Here is a 10012-nt window from a genome sequence, read left to right on the forward strand (position 1 = left end):
TCTCTCTCTCTCTCTCTCTCTCTCTCTCTCTCTCTCTCTCTCTCCCTATCCTGTCTCTGTGTGTGTGTTTGTGTATCTGTCTGTCTCTCTGCCTCTCTCCTTGATTTCTTTACATATTCCTAGCTACATGCTAGTGTCCCTGTAATCTAAAAACAAACAAATCCAAAACAAAAATTTTAGCCTGTTTTCTACCTCATGAAGTAAGAGCAACCATATCATCTCTCTTGAACTTCATTGTGAAATTTCTTAATAAATCTTTCCAGATTAATATTTCCCTTTCTTCATCTCCACTCTTCTATTGCTTCAAATTTAGTTGCTACATCTTTCACTGTAATTTCTCTCACATATCTGCTTCCTTTCTCTCATCTTTCCTCCCTCTTCTCTCCCTCTCTTCCTTCCTTCCTCAGATCTGCAATTCTATTTATGTAGAGAAATATCTTTTTTACTGATGGAGAATTATTGAAGAAAACTCACTAGCAATGCTGCTTGACAATAAGTTGACTGTGCAACTTATATTTATGATCCCTGGTCTTTGAGACTGAAACAGCAAATCATTTCCACAGGATAATATCATTAATATGGGTCAGAAAGAACACCTGATTTCAAGTCTTCCCTATTCCTAAGAATATTTTATTCACTAAAATACTGCCTATGACAAAAATGCCTACTTTGACCTTTATGGAGTTTTTGCCATTATTGATTACTCCCTTCTTCCATATTGTTCTTTTGCCTTAAATTCTAGGATGCTACATTCTCTTGGTTCTCTTCCTACCTTTCTAACTGATGTTTCTCTGCATTCTTTACTTCATCATCAACTTGACCCTCTCTGTAGGTTGTCTCCCAAGATTATTTTCCTTTTCCTACTACTCATCCTATCTCTATTCTCTCTTTTGAACATCTTTTTGACTACCATGGCTTCAGTTATGCCTTCTATACAGATCATTCCCAGAGTGTCATATCTAGCTCTGTATATTCTGCTTTTTTAGGCATTTGTTTTCAACTGCAATATGTGATCTTCCTAAATGCCCCATCAGCATTGCATACTAATATTCAAAAATTATTATATTCTCCTAAAATATAATTTTCTTAACACTTTAATATTACCTTCATTAACACCACCATTTATACACTCTTCCAGGTTTCTGGCCTTGACATTGACTTGGAATTCCATTGTCATCACCTTGTATTACTTTAATTACCAATAATGTTTCTTTTCTGACTATATTTTTCAAATATATTTCACCTTCTGTATCCCCTCCATTTCCACTTTGTACAGTGTTCCAGCAACTTCTTACTTGTTTACACTTGCCTCTTTTGTAGACATATGATTAACATATAGAAATATGACTCTTAATTGATGCCTTTTGTCTTTAGATCACATTATTTGCAACTACACTACTCGATACTGTATTATCCCATGTAACAAAGAGTATCAAGAAAATACACTGAACACACTGTGAATAAACTATTCTCTCTTACTGGTCCCCCACTTCTCTACTGAGGAGGGAGTTATGTTTCATTGCTTCTGTTCTATTAATGAAGGAAAAAAACTTCTTAATTAAATTTATATAGATTTTGCCTCCCTTTTAATGGTTTCTTGTATAACCTCTTAATAAATGTTTCTGCTTCTTTGTTTCTCCTTCAAACCATTCTGTATTCCTCTACCAGGATAATATTTCTTCCTTTATCTTGCCCAAAATATTGTGTTTCTTTATTACCTGAGCAATAACCAGAGTTTTCCATGACATTCAAAGTCTTTCAAATGTGGCATAATATAATGCCAGTCTTTTACTCCTCATACTCTATTTTCCAATCAATCTGAATTGCAGGTTGTTCCAAGTACAGACTGCATACTTTCCTATCTCCACTCCTTTTCTTCACATTGATCTTTATTGTCAGTATTAGACTCTCATTAAAGGTGATTAATTTCCCCAGCACATGTATTAAAATGTTACCCATCTGTTAATGCCCAACTTGAATATTACCTTTTTCATATAGTCTTTTCTAATCTACTTCTGTCCCTCCTGCCCAGTGTTATGATCTTTCTTACCTTAGACTATAGTACATAATGGGTTTCTTTCTTGTAAACATTTTGCTCATAGTTTTTAATTCTACTTATTTGTATGTTACATTACCTTATTATGTTCTAAACACTCAAAGGACAAGATGCATTTCTTAGTGTCTTAGCTAAATTTTGTTTCTGACCCAGCACCTAGAAAAATACACTGAACCATAGTAAGCAACTGGGAAATGTGCTCAATTGAGTTGATATTTTCTATATATGGCCAGTAAAATGCTAGTGTCTGTACTGAATAATTTGCCATCTGCACAACCAGATTGACTATGAGCAATAAACATGAAAACTTAAAGTTGTAGAAATAGTTGTATTGCTCATACCACATTCTTATATTTTTACAGACATAAAGCAAGGTTTGACATTAACCAATAGCTTTCCCAGAATTCTCACTTTTGCATTTATTTCTCTGATGATAACTAATGTCTTCATATATCCCAAAAATTCATTGAATAATTTTGTTTTTTTTTCCTTTACACAATTTCAAACTCCTGTTTGTAATAAGTGAAGTAATAGTACAATGTGCTTTTGTTGTTTATCTATCATTTTCAAAGAAGATCAATGACATCACAAGGGTGATGTCTTTCAACTTGTCCCTTTTTGTCTCAAATCAACTTAATCACATATTGGAATGTAATCATTTATCTTTTCATCTGAAAATGAACAATACCACAAGGCATATTTCATTTGTGACAGTTAAAGAAGATAAACAAATGTTTCAGTGCAATCAGAATTTATTAATTCAAGAAGCATTTATTAAATAACAGTAGTAATTAAATGATTACTGCTATGCACTATACTACATATAGAAAAGGTGGTTATTTGTAGAATTAAATTGTTTCATGACACACTTAAGCCACCATTCAAATAATGTTTTGCACTGGAAATGCTATTTCCAAAATTACAAATATGCAAACATTATATTTAAATGCACTGAATCTTAAGGATGATTGCTCACTTACATTGTATGCATAATATATATTTATGAAAATGTCCTAAATATTAGGCTGAGTTTGTTTTATTGTTTAATCTTTAGTGCCTGATTCATCATATACTTTCCCTTCACTGACTACAATCCACTGTCTTAATTACCTAGAATTGGCTGATGTTTGAGAAAAGGATGAAGGTAAATTAAGAATAGAAAAGGGTTTTTTATTATTTCATTGGTTTTAATGGATTCTTGATCATATCAGTTTGGTGTGTGTGTGGCCAAATATGAGTTAAGTTTTTGAAATGTTGAGTTTGAGGTAACTACAAGATATCCATTTTTATAAAAGATATTTAGAAATGTTAAGCTGGAGGTAAGGAGAGAAGTTAGTACAAGATAATTGGATCTGATATCTACCTGCATAGCAATGATAATAGAATTCAGGGAGCTGATGTAATCACCAAGGAAGATAATATAGAGGAAAAGAGAGGTCATTCCAGGACAAATCTTGATAAACAAGCAAGGTTATTTAGTAACATTGAATAAAGATCCAGTAAAGGTTACTGATAAGGAGAGGTCACACAAGTAGGAAGAGAACCAGGAAAGAATAGTGTCATAAAAACCTAGACAGAAGGAAATATCAAAGAGAAGGGAGTAATAGCAAGTTACAAAGCCTTCAGAGAGTTCAAGAAGCATGAAAATGGAAGAAATAGCATTAGATTTTGAAGAAGAGATCATTGGTAACTGTGAAGCAATACTTTTATTCATTAATTGGATCAGAAGTCAAACTCTTGAGAGTTAAAAGGAAAACAAGAGGTAAGGAAATAGAGGTGTTAAGTATATCCAGGCTGCTCAAGAATCTGGTCACAAAAGTGTTAGGAAATAGAGGGCAATATCTATAGACAATGGAAAGATAAGTAAGGATGCTTTTGTTTGTTTGTTTGTGGGTTGTTAGTGTTTGGTTTATTTTTTGGATAAGGTAGACACAGTTGTGTTTAGTGGCAGCAAGGAAATAGATAGGAAGAGATCAAAGATAAATAAGAGAGTAAGAATGATAAGAGAGAGAGAAATTTCCTGTAGAAGACTATATAAAAGGGATCATTCACTTACATAGAGGGGTTCACCCAAGGAGAAGGCCAGGAGGAGATAGTAATACAAGGCTTTTGCATGATTTATATTAAGGAAGATGGGAGAAGGGCAAATTGTTTGAACATGATCTCATTTTTTAAATTAAAATATGATACAATATTCTCAGCTAAGAGGGTATGGTGACCAAAGGTTGTGAGGTTTATAAAGAGATTTTAAAAAAGTATAGAAAAGCCACTATGTTAGGTGCAATAGTGAATCAGTTAGGGAGATATGTGGCATATACTTCATATAAGATAGAATACATAGTATAGAATAATAAAGTGTGTGTGCATGTGTGTGTACATATATAGTATATATATATATATAGCATGTAGTATAGCATTATATAATGTACTATAGAATATAGTTTGTAGTATAGTATATATGGTAGTGTTGTATTTTGTATACTAGTATAGAGTACATTACAATATTATAAAATTCATTATATATTACCATATAAATCACGTAACATATACCACACTATTTATTATAATTTAGTATAATATATGCTCTACTGTAGATACACTGTGATATATGTTATCTAATATGCTATGCTATATTATAACCTGTATTGTGTTTTAAAATATATAGAATATATGTTATATATGTTGTAATTTGTACTATATAGTAAATATACAGACATATATTATGTATAATATAGCATATACTATAATACATTCTCTAAACTTAAGGATGTAATTTATACCGTGTTTCCCCGATAATAAGACACTGTCTCGTTATTTTTTTTGGAAAAAAAAAACACCAGAGGGCTTATTTTCAGGGGAGGGCTTATGTTGTCCTGCCTCAGCTCTCCTCCGCGGCACTGCTCTCAATGGCGCCAGCAAGCAAATCACTGGGGAGGAACAGGATGACACGCTCACTGCTGCAGCTCTGATTGGATGCAGCTCGGAGTGCGGCGTGCGTTTCACCGGGGGGCGGGGGGGGACGGTGCATACAGAGGGTACCGTAATGTAGCGTGTAGCGCAGGGGATCACCTTCACTACAGTAGCAATCTCAATAGGGCTTATTTTCGGGGGAGGGCTTATTTTAGAGGAATCTTACACAGTAAGGGGAGGGCTTGTTTTCGGGATAGGTCTTATTATTGGGGAAACACGGTAGTATTAATATATTATGTTAAAACACAGTATCTAGGGGCAGCCAGGTAACACAGTGAGTAAGAGCACTGGCCCCAGTGTCAGGATGACCTGGGGATCAAATCTGGGCTCTGATACTTAGCACCACAGCCAGAAATAACTGGCCCCCAATTGCTTTAAAAAAAAAACACACTTTCTGGTTTGTATATATTTTGGTATAATACATAATATAGTATGTCCTTTTGTAGTGAAATAAATATTTTATATATACACTGTACACTTCACTATATAATAGACTAATAAATATATTACATTTTATATATTATAAAAACTTTTTTGTTTATTATACAAACAGTATAACTCAAAGATAATGTAAATTACATATAGAATACCATATCAAATCTCTATGCCACATATATACTGTATATATGAATATGACATTTTGTATTTTATATGTTATGCTATATATTGCTTTGTGTGTATATATAGTATATTAGATGCCTTGTCTAAGACCACTGCATCTTGGACCATTGCTAGTCGACCTGACTTTTGTTTGCCATTGGAATTCAGTACTTCAGAAAGAAAGATCGAGGCTTATAACTTTGTGCAACAACGCCTCACTGAAATCTAATTCATAAACAAGAAAAGACATGACTGTGATATCGTTGGTCCCTTAGAAAACTAAGGTCAAACAATAACAACAATTAGGGAGATATAAAACAATTGCCTTTCCCTAATGAAAACCAAGTTGAGATGTTGTGACACATTATTATATTTTTTGTCTTTTTGAAGGGGGAAAGGCAGGGCAATTAGGGTTAAGTGACTTGCTCAAGCTCACACAGCTAGTAAGTGTTAAGTGTCAGGGCCAGTTTTGAGCTCATGTCCTCCTGACTCCAGGGTTGGTGCTCTATTCACGGTGCCACCTAGCTGCCCCTGTAACATATATTCTTGATAGACATAGTCAATATAGCTTCATGTTTTGTCTCTATTTTGTGTTTTCTTTTCCAGCTTTATTTTGGAGCACATGAATAGGAGCAAAGGCAAAGAAGGCAGAAGGAATTCAAAGCTGGAACTTGGCATGGAGACATCAGTGATAAGATAATGGGGTGAAAATGGAGGAGGAAAGTGACTATAACCAAAACAGTGTTGATTCTCTGGAAAGAACTGAAGGATATAAAAGATGAGAGAACATAGGGAGGATGAACAACAGTTGTCACTAAGCAGAGGGATCAATGTTATCATATATCAAATTTTGATCTAATAAAGGATTTTCAGAGTTTACAAACATTAAAGTGGTACACTTTAGGGTAATGGCATGACCAAGGATATGATTGATCTCTGTGTTACTGAGGTGGTGAGGAGTAAAAATAGCAAATGAGAAAGTTGAGAGTTATGAAGTTCCCCCTAATTAAAGTTCTTCAGTCAGAGGTTGGCTACCCATTTTATGGTTAGATAATGTGGGAGTGTCCTTTAGAAGATGCATTGGAATATATGGTCACTGATAACTCTTTGAACTCTTAAATTTTGTGATTTGGTCTTTTCCTTTCAGGAAGCTAATTTCTATCTTGGGGGGGCACAACATATACAAATATATCTATCATATAAAGATAAATCAAATTTTGTGATGAGGATGAGAAATTATTTCATAAATTTAGAGCTCTAATGAACTTTAGCTTGTTCCATTATTTGAACATTTGAGTTTAGTTCTCTTATTTTCCAAGTGAGGAAACTGATAGAAAAAGATATCAAAAAACTTGGGGAATGGAGGGTCTAGAAGTTTCATAAAGAAGTAAGATTAAAAACTTGATGGGAAATAAGACATCCTAAGGGGGAAAACAACCGAGGAGATAAAGCCTAACAATTTGCATGGATATTTGGAGATATGAGATAGAAAGCGAAGAGTAAAAGACAAACTAATAGGCCAATTCAACTGCAACCTACAATAGAGAAAGTAAAATTTGACATAGAAGTTAAGTTGGATTATGTAAGACCTTGATTGGAACTTGGATTCTCTTCTGTATGCAATTGGGATTTGCTGTGGACCTTTGAGCAGAGAAGTGAAATGGTTAAACCTGTATCTTCAGAAAATAATTTTGACACCCAAGTTAAGGCAATATATTGATAGAGAGAACATTTCATATGCAATGAATATGTAAAAGAATAATATAGATTTTAGGTACAATTAATATGTTAAGAATGTTGTAGATATAAAATTGAAATTTGGTTATTGAATGGTCAAAGCTCACCATAATATATGACATTATATAAATTACAACTGTTATCACTTTTCTTTGCCATTCATTTTCATCCAGGTGCCCAAACTTTCTTTCTCCCTTATGAAGTTAGGCAGCTTTCTGCCATAACCAATATCCAAGAGATTTTTATACTTAATGTAAAATGGAACCACTCAAAGGTATCTCATTTTCCTGGTTTTTGTGATTTCATTTTCACAACTGAAGTGATGACTACTAGTTCTACTTAAGCAGAAATGTTAAGGTCATGGTTTCTCACCAAGAAAATGTTTTCCCTCTTAAAATTTGAAAAATTACAATATGAAAGTAAGATTTCATATTTGCTAGGGAGCATTTTCTTTCTTAAAGGACAGATACATTTTCAAGGCTAGACCAAACATATTCTTGTGTCCTATTATATCCTATATATTATTTTGTACTTATTCATATTGAATTTAAATTATTCATGAATGTCTAGATTCCTTTAAGATATGAAATTTCTGTTATGGAAGGAGCCTCAGAGCCTAAGTGTCCCTTCTATAACTGCCTCAATGAGGGGTCACTCAGCATATACTTGAAGACCTCCGCTGTCTCCCTAGGCAGTCCATTCTCTAGCTGCATATTTCTCTAGTTACAATGCATTTTTTTCTTTATTTAAAGTCTAAATATATCCTATTAAATTTATTCCAGTCACTCCTAGTTTGCTTTCTTGACCAAAGTCAAACAAGATTAATCTCTAATCCATACTAATGAATGGAATAATTATTAACTACTATTTGTCAGTCTAAACCCTTGTGGTATAAATCTAGAAAACAAGCCATTCCCTATTTTAATAAGTTTTATTCCAATATACAAGACAATATAGAGAGGAAAATAGTGACTAGTGAAGATTATTTTGGTCTGAGAAAACACAAAAATAATGAGTAAATGAGTAAAGTTAAAACCAAAAGATATCAAGAGCTTACTATGTTCTTGGCACTCTGATAAACTCTCAGCAAATAAAAAGACAAAGTCTCCTTGAATCTGGAAGGAAGCCAACTGGATTAGATGAGGAAAAAGAATATTTCAGACTTGGGGAGACAGCCAGTTGAAAGTTCCAAGGTTGGGAGATATACTGTCAGTGCAAGGAACACCAAGAACACTTGTGTGGCTGGATGATATTATACTTACAGGGAGTAAAGTCTAAGGCAACTGAGAAAGTAAGAGAAGCCTTTAAATGCCAAATAAAGCATTCTATATTTGATCCTAACCTAAAGTTACTAAAGGTGCTGGAGTAATTGAATAGAGGGGTGAACTTGTAAGACTTATAGGTTAGGAAGATTAACTTTACAGCTGAGTTGAGAATGGATTAGAATGAGGAGAGATGAGACAAGGAGACCAACCATAAATATATTACAGTAGTCCAGGTGGGAAGTGATGAAAACACATGGCAGGGTGTTGGCTGTGTGAATGTAAAGAATGATGTTTACATGAAAGAGGTTGTGAAACTTGAAAAAGGACTTGGCATAAGAGTAGACATATGCAGTAAATATGAGAAGGGAGTAAAGGTATGACATTGAAGTCACAAACCTGAGTCACTTGGAGGAGGAAAAGTTCCTGGACTATGTTAGTGAGGTTTAGAATAGTGGAGATGTTCAGAACAGATAAATGATTGGGTCTAGAGTTGGCTAGTTATGGTAAGCAATAACCATTCATTTTTTCACAGTATACAGTTATTGTTTTCCTTCCTTTCTTTGAACAGGTATGATAACTTTCTTTTTAAAGCAAGACTAATATTATTAGATCTTTTACAAATGACATTAGGCAGTTTTAGAATTATAGAATTTTGAAGTTGGGTGGAAAATCAGAGATAATCTAGGTCAACTTATAAACCAAAAGCAACACTTATTATAATATATATACTTAACCCAGGCAATTTAAAGTCTTTCTTTGATGACAGTTATTGTTTTCTCCATGAAACACATCTAAATGTCTAAATCTAAAATCAATTCTAAAACATGCAGTCATTGTTCATATTTGAGTCATTTTGACCTGGAAGTTAACAGTAAATCTTAAATTCTTTCAATGAAATTACTGTCTAATGTCAATGCCATTTATTGTGTTTGTGAGTTTGATTTTTTTTTTAATTTAGGCGTAAGACAACATTTGTCTGTCTAATACAATTTTGCTCGTGTAAAATCATACTGATATTTTAAACTGTCCACAACATACTGGCTCTTAATTTACTTTGTCATGCTTCATATTAAATATCTTCCTACCTCTTAACCTCATCATTAAATCCTTGACGTCATTGATACAAGTCTTAAAAATATTGGACAAAGCAAACATCCCCAGGACACTTTACCAAAAACCTCAGTACAAGTTTTCACTGACCCGGTCACTTGATCATTTTAAAATCCACCTGACACTAGAATCACTTAATCTCTATCTCTTTATCTTTCCCCAACAACAGAATAGACAACCTTGTTAAATTTCTTTATGAAATACAAATTAAACCATCCCTATGGCAATTCCCTAATCTAGTAACTCTGTCAAAAAAAGGAAGTAAGGTCAGCCT

At 33.6% G+C, this 10012-nt stretch overlaps 1 pseudogene; it reads left to right on the forward strand.

Annotated features, from left to right (window-relative positions):
* LOC138171069 (KH domain-containing RNA-binding protein QKI pseudogene) overlaps positions 1–7493 on the forward strand; it is a 51529-nt pseudogene extending 44036 nt beyond the window's left edge.
* The last annotated feature ends 2519 nt before the right edge of the window (positions 7494–10012 follow it).

Source organism: Petaurus breviceps, unplaced genomic scaffold (genome assembly GCF_028583685.1).
Source record: "Petaurus breviceps papuanus isolate PSGF00001 unplaced genomic scaffold, PetGlider_PUasm1.0 41, whole genome shotgun sequence".
Classification (NCBI taxonomy): Eukaryota; Metazoa; Chordata; class Mammalia; order Diprotodontia; family Petauridae; genus Petaurus; species Petaurus breviceps.